The sequence below is a fragment of the Leucoraja erinacea genome, chromosome 1 (genome assembly GCF_028641065.1).
Source record: "Leucoraja erinacea ecotype New England chromosome 1, Leri_hhj_1, whole genome shotgun sequence".
NCBI classification, from domain to species: Eukaryota; Metazoa; Chordata; class Chondrichthyes; order Rajiformes; family Rajidae; genus Leucoraja; species Leucoraja erinaceus.
Window position 1 is genome coordinate 17,027,867 of NC_073377.1, and position 12,735 is coordinate 17,040,601.

General features: G+C 43.2%; 1 protein-coding gene across 7 annotated transcripts in view; it reads right to left on the reverse strand.

Annotated features, from left to right (window-relative positions):
• Positions 1–12,735, reverse strand: part of LOC129710892 (zinc finger and BTB domain-containing protein 7C) — a 166,382-nt gene that overhangs the window by 106,686 nt on the left and 46,961 nt on the right. For 5 of the 7 annotated variants that reach the window (XR_008725784.1, XR_008725770.1, XR_008725759.1 and 2 more), the window contains exon 1: positions 1,055–2,465. The exons of 1 other annotated variant lie outside the window; for it this stretch is intronic. The gene's annotated coding sequence lies outside the window, so the exon portion shown is untranslated. Of the gene's footprint in view, positions 1–1,054; positions 2,466–12,735 lie in introns of those variants that run through there. One more of the 7 variants, XR_008725778.1, reaches the window with a different exon arrangement.

Consider the following 12,735-nt stretch of genomic DNA (forward strand, 5'->3'; position numbering starts at 1 on the left):
GTAAATGCCATTTATGACCTCAAATAAGGTGTTTTCAGTCCTTTGGCAAAGATTCTGACCTTAATGGTTTTGACATTAAACTGCAGGAGTGGCCACGGACTTATGAGGTAACAATGAGTTCAGAGACTTGAAAGAAAAGTTGCAAAAGGAATGAAAGTTCATAAGGGCAGAGAAGACAAGGAGGGTGTGTATTTTGACTAATAGCCTGATGGTTTGAAAGGGTGGGATGCAGCACCTGCAAAAAGCAAAGTTATGCAATCGGCAGTTTAGTTGGAATAGAGTCAAGGGAACAGTAGGTGGGCCGTTGACAGGCTGAGTTTGAACAGGGAAAAAGAAGAGAACACTGCAAATGGTATGTATTCAGGAACAGGGCAGGGACGGGGAGAATCGTGATGGATTAGGAGAAGGGAAGGATGTGACAGAGGAGGCTGAATGGATCATCTCAAACTTAGCTGTTAAAGAAGACTTTAACCAGCTTACTACACATAGCACTAAATAACAAGTTTTCTTAGGATCTTTCAGTTGGCAAGCAACATGCAACAGGCAGTAACCTTAAAGTGTTAAATGTGTGCTACATCAAGACTGTACTCCAAATATGACTCAAAGTATTTACAGTGTTTTATTAGTTATTCAAAAGCATGGTGCTTTCTACAGTGAGATACTGCTTTTGTTAGTACGGAAAGGGAACAATCACACTCTCTTCTGAATGGAAAATAATAAGCTCCAGATTTCAAATTGCATCCCTCTCACAGTGATTCCTGTCTAATATTTCACATTGCAGCATGAATTAAATTGTTTCATTTCCATCCTCAGTACACTAGCCTCATCTGGGAACAACATATATATATATATGTTTTAATCACTTCAACTAATTTTATTGAAAAGACCCACATGGAATAATTAAAAATCGTAACTTTTGTCAGGTTTACCAAGATTCAATTATCCTTGCTTAGACATATTAAAGACGTAAACTTTGTTCTGCTGAAAGATCTATATACAATGGTGCTTAAAATAAAGTTACTGTGTACTGAGAACAAATATTAGAAAGACTTACAGTAGAGTTGGTGCCTTCAGACACACGCAAGCTCCTTTTTGCAGGAATCACTGGCCCAAAAGGCAGAGACGCGCACACACAATGACAAGATGAGTGGGAGCAAGTGAGACCCACAGCTTTGCATGCTATACAGCAGCCTGCAGTTCTTCTCACCTGTCCTCTCGGCAGGAAAGGCACAGTGCCAGTGACAAGAGGATAAGGGAAAGGGTTGGTCCCAGTACTTAAGGAAAGAAACCACAGGGCGGTGGCAAGGAAAAAGGATAAAGGCCAATTTTTTGAATATGCATATAGAATTTTTTTTTTTTAATCCAGAAATATAGTTTGAATGGCAATCTTTAAATTGGTATGTGTGGTCAACCGCTGTTCATGAGAGAGAAAGTCAAAATGGCTGGATTTTAAAATGTGAAGTTAAAAGTGAAAATCTGCCTGCATACATTACAGTGGGAAGAATTGAAATATGTCCAAGGATTGCAGAACTGGCTTTAGCCCGTGGCAATTAAGGAAGGGCGTGATGTAGTTTATAATCTGGTGGAACACCCTCCCTCTTCTTGTTCCTTCTGCCCAGTGAATATGTCCTATCCACAGTACCCTCGGAAAAATACCTGAAAATAAATACTAAATACCTAACTAAATGCAATCCTAATACATTGTCCAGAATTACAGTGTTGCAAAGAGCTGCTGCAGCAGCAGCTTTTAAAGGCAGTACCAGTGGTACTCAACAGTGACAAATGCTGCCAAGAATACGCCCCTCTGCTGCCATGCAGTTTGAACTGGATTGCCACACCTCTCATTCTTCTGGCATCCCCTTTAGTGCTTTTGCAGCCTTTTGCATGAGAAGACAGAATTAGGAATGTGATCTAACCACATGACACCAGATATTAACTCACGACCACTCCCACCCCCTACTCTCTATTAACAGTCTCTCTTATTAAGCTGGAATGTTTTTTCACTCTCTCCTACACATTTTCGCACAGCTAAAGCCATGCACTGTACTTGTAACACGCCCAGGTTAGGAGGTGGGCTGTTCAGGGTTGGCTTCATTAACGCTTGCAGTGCTGCTGCACTTTGCAATGCTCAAGCCATCCGGTAGATACTCAGTGAGACAGAACTATTGACGTTTGTACATTTTATAAAATTGATTTATGAAATGCAGGCAGCATTTAATGCCTACCCCTAATTACTCTTGAGAAAACAGTGACAAGAACAACATATGCACATAAGAAAATAGGAGCATGTTTGCCAATTAGTCCCACAAGCCTGCTCCATCTTTCAATGTGATCACGGCTGATCTGTCCCAGGCCTCTTTTCTTCTGTGCCAGTTCTCCATAGCCCTCAATTCCCCATCATTTCAAAAATGTGGCTTTCTTCTTTACTTACCACCACTGATCTAGCCCCCACATATATATATATATATATAAGGGAGAGAATTCCAGCAATTCACCATCCACGAACCATCATTTCGAGAGCTGCAAAATGAGCTGCAGAGCAAAGGCGGGCAGAATCGCTGGCAACAATGGAGCCTTCCCTGACACCTGCTTTACACAGTAGGTCGGTGGAAGAACATCACTCACCCTGTCAGTCTGGCGTGCACTAATGTCTACTGTTACTGTGGCAGACATAAGACCAGCCTTCCTAAGAGTGTATCCGTGGTGCCAGTGAAAAGTAAGATAGCGTGCCTTAATGACTGCCATCCAGTTGCTCTGACATCCACCACCATGAAGTGCTTCGAGAGACTGGTGATGACGCACATTAACTCCAATCTCCAAGCCAGCCTTGATCCACTACAGTTTGCTAAATGTCACAAAGCAGATCCATAGCAGACACCATCTCCCAAGCTCCCAACTCATCTCTGGAGCGCCTAGACAAATAGACTCCTATGTTAGACTCCTATTTATCGACTATAGCTTCACATTCAACATCATAATTCAATTCAAACTCATCTCCAAACTCCTGTACTTGGGAAACAGCATCCCACCCCCCTCTGCCACTGGATCCTGGGCTTTCTGACCCACAGACCACAATCAGTGAGAATAGAATAGAATAGAATGCCTTTTATTGTCGTTCAAACAAACAAAAGTTTGAACAAAATTTCATTCCCTGCTGTCATAACAGCAAGAAAAAAAAAAAGAAGAACCAACCACACAAATAACACAGTTTCACACAAACATCCATCACAGTGAATCTCCAAACACCTCCTTACTGCGATGGAAGGCAAAAGTCTTATCTCTTCCCTGTTCTTCTCCTGCGTTCAGGCAGTCAAACTGCTGCATCGAGGTGATCGAGGCTCTTGATGTTAAAGCCCCCGGCAGGCGATGGTAAGTCCCACGGCCAATTAATCTACGCCGGGCGATGAAAGGCCCTGCGACGGGTCGGTTCAAACCCCATAATTCAGGAACTTGCCGTTGCGGGAGCTCCCGAAAATCGGTCTCCTACCAGGGACCTGCAAGCTCCCGATGTTAACGTCCGCAGGGCCTGCGGCCGAAGCCTCCGAAGCTCCGAAGTCGGGTCGCAGCCACAGCGCCACCACAGCCTCTGAAGTCAGCCAGCTCCATGATGGTAAGTTCACAGGCTCTGCGACTGGAGCCATCAGGATCAATTCCAGTTGGAGGCTGCCAGCTCCACGATGTTAGATCCCAGCGAAACGGAGACACGACAAGAAAAAGGTCGCGCCCCCATTCAAGGAAGAGATTTTAAAAGTTTCCCCTACACCCCCACATATACACACCTAAAAATAAACCAAAAACATACCCCTAACAAGATTTAAAAAAGACAAAAAGATAAAAGACAAATGGAGTGCAGGCGAGCCGCAGTTGCTTAGGCAGCGCCGCCACTTCTGAATGGGTAACAGCATCTCCGCCACAATAATTATCAACATGGGTGCCCCGCATGGATATGTTCGCTGTACCCATACAAAATATTTCCTATACGCTCACAACTGTATTGCAAAATTTGGCCAAATCCATCCACAAGTTTGCAAATGACACAATGGACAATGATGAAGGGGAGCACAAGAATGGGATAGAGAACGTGGAAAAACATAGTGCCTGGACAAAAAACCCTCTGCCAATATGAGCAAGACAAAGAAGCTAGTTATCGACTTCAGGAAGCATGGTGGAGTGAATCAGCATCAATGTTGCTGAAGTAGAAATGGTTGAGCCTTTTATATTACCACTGATCCGCCGTGGACCAACCACATTGATGCGACCACTGGGAAGGTACATCAATGCCTCTGCTTCCTTTGGAGGCTGAGGAAATTCAGCATGTCTCCAGTGTTACTTACAAACTTCTACAGATGTACCATAGAAAAAAAAAACATACTGTCATCTATCGTCTGAAGAAGGGTTTCGGACCGAAACGTTGCCTATTTCCTTCGCTCCATAGATGCTGCTGCACCCGCTGAGTTTCTCCAGCATTTTTGTGTACCATCTATCGTCTAGCTTGGTCTGAGAGCAGCTTTGCCCACGACCGCAAGATATTGCACAGAGCAGTAGACGTCCATCGCACAGACCATACTTCCCACCATTGGCACAATCTACATTTCACGCTGCCTCGGAAAAGCAGCTAACATAATCAAAGACTTGTCTCATCCCGGTCATTTCTTTATTTCCTTGCTCCCTTCCAGCAGAAGGTACAGAAGCTTGAAAGCGCAAAGGCTTCTGAACCATAAGCTTAGGGTATTGTCCAATTCATTTCTTCCCCTTTGCAGACATTGTACTCTGTCTATGGAACTGATGCCCGACAAAATTGGAAACTATTGTCAGCACTCTGTATCTTCCCCTTTGCTCTATCTGTTGCTCTGTCCATCAAACTTAACTTTGACTTGACTTTATTTGTATATATCATCTGATCTGATTGGATAGCATGAAAAACAAAGCTTTTCACCATACCTCAGTACGTGATAATATAAACCTTCTTTAACTTCGGTATCCCTTTCTGAAGGTACTCTCTCAATGCTGCTGGATAAGGAATTCCATGATTTAGATTCAGTGGCAATGATGTAATGCCAATGTAATTCAAAGTCAGAACAGTGGTGACCCAAAGGACAAACCCGTAGGTAACGGTCTTATAATGCAACTCCTGCCTTGTCTACTGAGGTCACTGGTTTGAAGGATACTGCAAAGCAGCCTTCATCAAGAATAGCGGTACATTTTGTTGATGATTCAAAGAAACATAGAAAATAGGTGCAGGAATAGGCCATTCAATATGATCATAGCTGATCATCCAAAATCAGTACCCTGTTCCAGCTTTCTCCCCATATCCCTTGATTCCATTAGCCCTAAGAGCTATATCTAACTCTCTCTTGAAAACATCCAGTGAATTGGCCTCCACTGCATTCTGTGGCAGAGAATTCCATAGATTCACAACTCTCTGGGTGAAAAAAAATTTCCTCATCTCAGTGCTAAATGGCTTACTCCTTATTTTTAAACTGGAACCCCTGGTTCTGGACTTCCCCAACATCGGGAACATTTTTCCTGCATCTAGCCTGTCCAATCCCTTAAGAATTTTATGTTTCTATAAAATTACCTCTCATCCTTTTAAATTCCAGTGAATATAAGCCCAGTCGATCCATGTCAGTCCCGCCATCCCGGGAATTAGCCTGGTGAACCTACGCTGCACTCCCTCAATAGCAAGACTGTCCTTCCACAAAATAGAATACCAAAACTGCACACAATACTCCAGTTGTGGTCTCACCAGGGCCCTGGACAACTGCAGTAGGACCTCCTTGCTTCTATATTCAAATTCTCTCGCTGTGAAGGCCAACATGCCATTTGCTTTCTTCACTGCCTGCTGACCTGCATGCTTACTTTCAGTGACTGGTGGACAAGGACACCCAGGTCTCATTGCAGCTCTCCTTTTCCTAATCTGACACCATTCAGATTATAATCTGCTTCTTGTTCTTGCCACCAAAGTGGATTATATCACAATTATACACATTATACTGCATCTGCCATGCATCTGTGCACTCTCCCTTATCCATTGTACATCCTAAAAATATTCCAGAAGATTATTCAAGCATGATTTCCCCTACATAAATCCATGCTGATTATGATCTATCCTGTCACTGCTTTCCAAATGCGCTGCTATTACATCTTTAATAATCGACTCAAGCATCTTCCCCACTACTGATGTCAGACTATAATTGCCTGTTTTCTCTTTCCCTCCTTCCTTAAAAAGTGTGGTTATATTGGTTACCCTCCAGTCCACAGGAACTGATCCAGAATCTATAGAACATTGGAAAATGATCACCAATGCATCCACGATTTCTAGGGTCATCTACTCGAGTACTCTGGGGTGCAGGCCATCTGTCTTCTGGGATGCAGGCCGTCTGTATCTGCCTTCAGTCCCAAAAGTTTCCCTAACACCATTTCTTGACTAATGTTCATGCTCGGAGGAGGAGCCATCTTGGGGAATGGCTGCTAACCAGCAGCCGTCCGTTTAATCCATTTTTTTTCTTCAGTTTTTAGTAAGTCTGGTTTTTCATTTGTAGGAGAAATGGACTTCTTAATGTGGGGGGAAGGAGGTAATCTTACTTCTAGGTCCCTACCTGGTCGGTGAGGCAGCTTCCTGTGAACTTTACTTTGTTTTAAAAATGCCTGCAGCAAACAATGCGATCTGGGGGTACAGTGGGACGGGCACAAAAACCCAGGAGGTCAAACTACAGAAGATTACAAAACTTCTGACAGCGGGCATATCATTGGTTGCTCGCCCAGACAATGGTACAGAGATGACAAGTGTCATCAGCAACGACAGCACCCCTATGCATCCACCAGCAGGTATCAACACCAAGACGCTGGTGAAAGCTCGAGGGTCGCGCAGCACCACAAAGGTCCTTTTTAGGCCAAGGCCCAGAGCGATCCTCATGGAAAACGTGCCAACCCCGCACTCCGGCGCCTCTTCCGCAGAAGAGGCAGAAATTGAAGAAAGGGACCAGGTAAGTGGGTGGATCTGGTTCCTTCCAGAACAAAAAGGTGTACGACCTGTACTAACAGGGGGAATATTACACTTGTTTTGGGAGACATGGAGGGATCATTGTCGATACCAAAAACTTAACTGGATGGGGCAACTATGACAGGGTATAGCGTTGCTTAATGATCTAACTTCAGTACCAAGACTTTTCACCAAGATATTAAAACGGACCGGCAATATTAGAAACAAAAACATATTGTCATGGCATATCTTGATGATATATTAATTGTGGGGAAAAAACCCTGGATCTAGCTAAATCAGCAGTTTTAGCTACCAAACATTGGGTGAAACTCTGGGGTCATCTCCATCCAGATAAATCTAAGTTGACGGCCTCCACAACTGGACCTTCTGGGATTTACAATTAACATTATCCATATGTCTGTAACATTGCCAAAGAGTAAAGCAGACTTGGTGGAAGCCTACAACAAAATTAATTACTAAAAACACTGGTGTTGGGTGCGTTTTATGGGCTAAAAGCCTACTGCTAACAATGCACCATCTGCATGTCCGCCTACGAATTGATAATATCACAGTGGTGGCATATATTAATCATATGGGAGAAAAGATCGATATCATGTGTCAATCTGGCCAATATATTTGGCTATGGTGTGTTAACATACATATTTGGCTATCAGCAAACTTACCTACCAGGTAAGCTCAATACTGAGGCACACACCAGGTCATGAAAATTCAATGGCTGTTGGACCACAAAAAAGTTGCTGATATTACCAAAAGAGGGACACCAGATATCGATCCATTTGCATCTAGACCCAATCACCAGTTACCAACATATGCCGCTTGTGAACCACACTTGTGGCAGCAGCAATGGACGTTACTCACTGAATGCGGAATAATTGTTTACAGTGTTTTTCCTCCTGCCTCATCAGTCGGATCCTAAGCGAAAACACATATGGACTCAACATCAAATATCTTGAAAGTACCTGATTGGCCTACACAGCCATGGATCCCTGTGGTCTCGGACATAGTCTCTGAACCATAGTTCACCATGCTAGATCTGGGCTGGCGGATAGGACCATGAGCATGATCACGGCGGCTTATCAAGAATCAACAAGGACTGGTGTAGTGTATAATACAGCTACAACCACCAACGTCCTGAGTCTTCCTATCCAGCGTTCATATAGATGAAGGACTGAGCTGCAGTACTATAATTATGCAGGAGTGCCCTGTCAGCTTGCTGGTGGCAGGCGCCATGACAACTCTCCATGGGATCTCACCCTCTAGTTGTCAAACTTATGAGGATTATTTTTAACACCAACCCGCCTAGAGGGAAGTACTCCCAGATCTGCGACGTCAGTGTTGTACTAACATTGCTAGGAGCACCAGCAACCAGCATTTTAAAAACAGTATGCTGATAGTACTGGTCTCAGCTCTAGGGGTCCAGTTTCTACATAAACTGAGACTGGGATAAATGATGGCATCTCCAGAAAAGATAACTTTGCATATTAGAGCTTGTTAAACAAGATAGACCATGAACATCAGGAAAAAATTGGAATTCCAGATATACCCAACTGACACCCAATCATGTGTAATGACAAACCTTCTATTATACCTTAAAACTACTAAAACTTAAGAGGAAGTAAATTAGCACTATGGGCAGCCACAAACAGCCTAATGGCCGGGTATCAGCACTAACCATCGCTAGATGGCTCAGACAGGCTTGGGAGCTGCTGGGGTGGATACTGACATCTTAAGTTTCTATCCACAAGGGCAACAGCAACACCGGCAGCTAGAAACAAGGAAGTGCCTATGGACCATATCCTGGCAACAGCACGATTGTCCAGAGAAAGACCTTCCAATTCTTTATAATAAGCCAATAACCAAACCTGCGGTATTGCAGAATCAAGTTTGAATTCTGCAATATATTTAGCCCTAGGGAGGATTATTTTGTCAAAATAAATTGTTATTGCCTGAATTGGATGCATGTCTGAATACAATAACATACTTCCTCCCTTGAATGACTTCGGCAGTGAGTGAAGCATGGACTGTTCCACGGCTTGAAATCACAGAGCTTTAAAATCTTCACGTAGTCACTCACGTGACTCCGAAGTAAAATAGTAAGATTAAACGAGAACTTACCAGTTTGAAGTTTGATCTTTATTTTATGAGGAGTTACGATGAGGGATTACGTGCCCTCCGCTCCCACCCTCAATTATAAAGGTCAACTGGTATCTTAATTCTCCTTGTCTTTACTATGTTTACTTCAATTACTGTTTTCTGTGATTCCACACCGCTGCTTTGAAGAATGTCGCGCACGCGTGCTGGCGGGGTCTTCACGTAATCCCTCATCATAACTCCTCATAAAATAAAGATCAAACTTCAAACCGGTAAGTTCTCGTTTAATCTTACTATTAAAGTCACCCATGATTACTGCTGTACCTTTGCTACATGCATCCCTAATTTCCTGTTTGATGCTATCCCCAATCTCTCTACTGCTATTTGGTGGTCTGTAGAGAACTCCAACAGTTCATAGAAAAACATAGAAACATTGAAAAATAGGTGCAGGATTAGACCATTTGGCCCTTTGAGCCAGAAATGCCATTCAATATGATCATGGCTGATCATCTAAAATTTGTACCCCGTTCCTGCTTTTGCACCCATATCCCTTGATTCCTTTAGCCCTAAGAGCTAAATTAGCTCTCTCTTGAAATTTCGCAGTTCTACTCATACAGATTCTACAACATTCAAGCTAACGTCTCTCCTTACCAGTGCATTAATCTCCTCTTTAACCAGCAACACCACCCCACCTCCTCTATATTTCTGTCTATCCTTCCTCAATATTGAATACCCCTGCACATTGAGCTCCCAGCCTTGGTCACCCTGGAATCATGTCTCTGTAACCCCAACAATATCTTATCCATTAACAACTAACTGCACATTCAATTCATCCACCTTACTACTCCTCGCGTTGAGGCACAAAACGTTCAGGTTTGTTTTAACATTATTAGCCCTTCCACCTTTACTTTTCTCTCTTCTACCTTCTGCCCTCATTTTACGATCCTCTGTCTCCCTACATTGGTTCGCATCCCCCTGCCATATTAGTTTAAACTCTTCCCAACAGAACTGGCAAACACTTCCCTGAGGACATTGGTTCATTGGAGGCATGTTGATTTTCCACAGTCTCCTCAGAAAGTAGAGTTGCGGTATGTCTTCTTAGTTGCCACTCTTTTGTTGTTTTAGGCCGAATGGCCTACTCCTGCACCTATTTTCTATGTTTCTATTTTTCTATGCAAACTAGCTGCCAGATTTGTTAATAATAATAATAATATATTTTATTGTCATTGCACATATGTGCAACAGGATTTGGTATGCAGCTTCCATCTGATGTCATAACTTAGACAACTAATAAAATTTAGATTTAGATACCCCGAGAAACATGATTTATAAAAAGAACAGTAAAATAGACAAAACAGTCTAAAATGCAAATGTGTCTGTGCCGGGTCGATGTGCGACGTGACCATCCGAGGGAGACAGTTCATGGGGGTGGGGGGCACTCAGCAGGGCCGGTTCAGAGCAGCTATAGCTCTGGGGATGAAGCTGTTCCTGAACCTGGAGGTGCGGCCGTAGAAGGCCTTGTAACGTCTGCCGGAGGGAAGTAGTTCGAACAGTCCATTACAAGGGTGTGAGGAGTCTTTGTGGATGCTGACGGCCTTCCTGAGGCACCGTGTGTAGTAGATGCCCTCCAAGGCTGGTAGCTGTGTCCCAATAATCTTCTGCGCTCTGTGGACGACGCGCTGAAGAGCTCTCCTCTCCGCCTCCGTGCAGCTGAGATACCACACAGAGATGCCACATGTTAGTATGCTCGCTGTGGTGCAGCGGTAGAAAGTTGTCAGCAGCTGTTGGGGCAGACCAGTCTTTTTCAATGTTCTCAGGAAGAACAATTGTTGCTGTGCCTTCTTGACCTGGCACTTCAAATGTAGGCTTTCCATTCACCAGGTATATCCTTTCCCAATGGCAGAATCAGTGATGGTCGAATGATGTATAAAGAGGCTTGCATTGCTCTTGGACTGTTAAATAGTGTTAACCCTAACTAATATCCCACATTAAACACTACATGACAGTATACTCAGGACAATCTACACATCAATCATTCTACGTGTACCAATATATAAGTGTCCAATCCTGTTTCAATGAGCAATATGACAAGCAACAAGACTAGAATTAGAATTACCTTTATTACCTTTAGGCAAGGAAATTTCATGCCTGCAGTCATACATACAATAATACAATAATAAACAACAATAAACACAGATTAACATCCACCACAGTGAGTCCTCCAAGCACCTCCTCACTGTGGTGGAGGCAAAAGTCTTAGGGCTGCAGTCTCTTCCCTCCTCTTCTCCCTCTGCGCTGAGGTGATACCCCACCGGGCGATGGTACAAACAGTCCCGCGGCTCACCGAACCCCGCAAACAGGCCGGCTCAAACACTGCGGGTTAGACACTAGGGTGCCTAAAGCTGAGTTGCCATCTTGGTGAAACTACAACTCAGGGCGACCTCTGTACTTTAAGAGTGAACGTAGCACTCTGTGGACATAATTGAGCAATGAATAAGGGGAGAAGTCTTATAAACAACCTCATCAATATTGATAAAGCAATGTTCGTGATTTTGAAAAGTGAGGCTGAAGCATTTGTAACTAATTCAGGCAGAAGTACTTTATTCATGATGGTGGACAAGGTAAACCAGATAATTGCAGGCCATCAAGTCAAATATCAGTGGTACGCAAATTATAGGAAAATAATTCTGACGAACAGAATCAGTTTACACTTAAAGTCAGGGATTAATCAAAAAGAGTTAGCATTGCTTTGTTGGGAAGAAATTTTGTCTGACCAATAATGTAAAAAATAACAAAATGTATGGATGAAGGCACTACAGATCATGTGTGGTGTACAATGACTTCAGTTTAGGATTTAGGCAAGGTCATATTTGGAAGACCCATTCAAAAGACAAGATCCCATGGTTTCAAAAGCGAATCGGAGCCAAAATTAGCTTGGTAATAGGAGGCAGTTGTGGTTGTGGAAGGCTGTTTATGTGATTCAAAGCCTGTGACGAACGTACAATAGGCATCAAATACTGGGACCAATACTGTTGGTTATGCACATTGATGATTCAAATATACATTTTACAGATATGATTATTAAGTTTGCAATTCACTGGAATTCCAATTAAGGCTAAATTCACTGGATTTAGGATGAGAGGGAATCTTATAGAAACATATAAAATTATGAAAGGACTAGACAAGCTAAATGCAGAAAAAATGCGGAGAGTCCAGAACCAGGGGCCACAGTCTAAGAATAAAGGGGAGGCCATTTAAAACTGAGATGAGAAAAAACCTCTGGTGACCTTGCCCGCCACCTAAAAAAAAATCACGGTCGAGGTGACCTGCAACCTCCTACCACCTCCCACGCATATGTTGAAAACCTTCCTCGACTATGAAGAAAACCGGCTTCGACTAGACCTGTGACTAAAAAATTATCGATTTTAAAAACGGCAACCTATTTTTAGTCGAGGCCGGTTTTAATCATGATGAAAAAATAGCAGCAACCTAGATGAAGCCTCGACCACACAGTAACCACTTTCGACTATTAGGGAGAGTGAGCAAAACCTCCGGTGACCTCATGGAAACCTTGGGTGGCGGGCAAGGTCACCAGAGGTTGCTGTTTAGGTCTCCTAAGTGGGACAGGGGCTTAATTCACT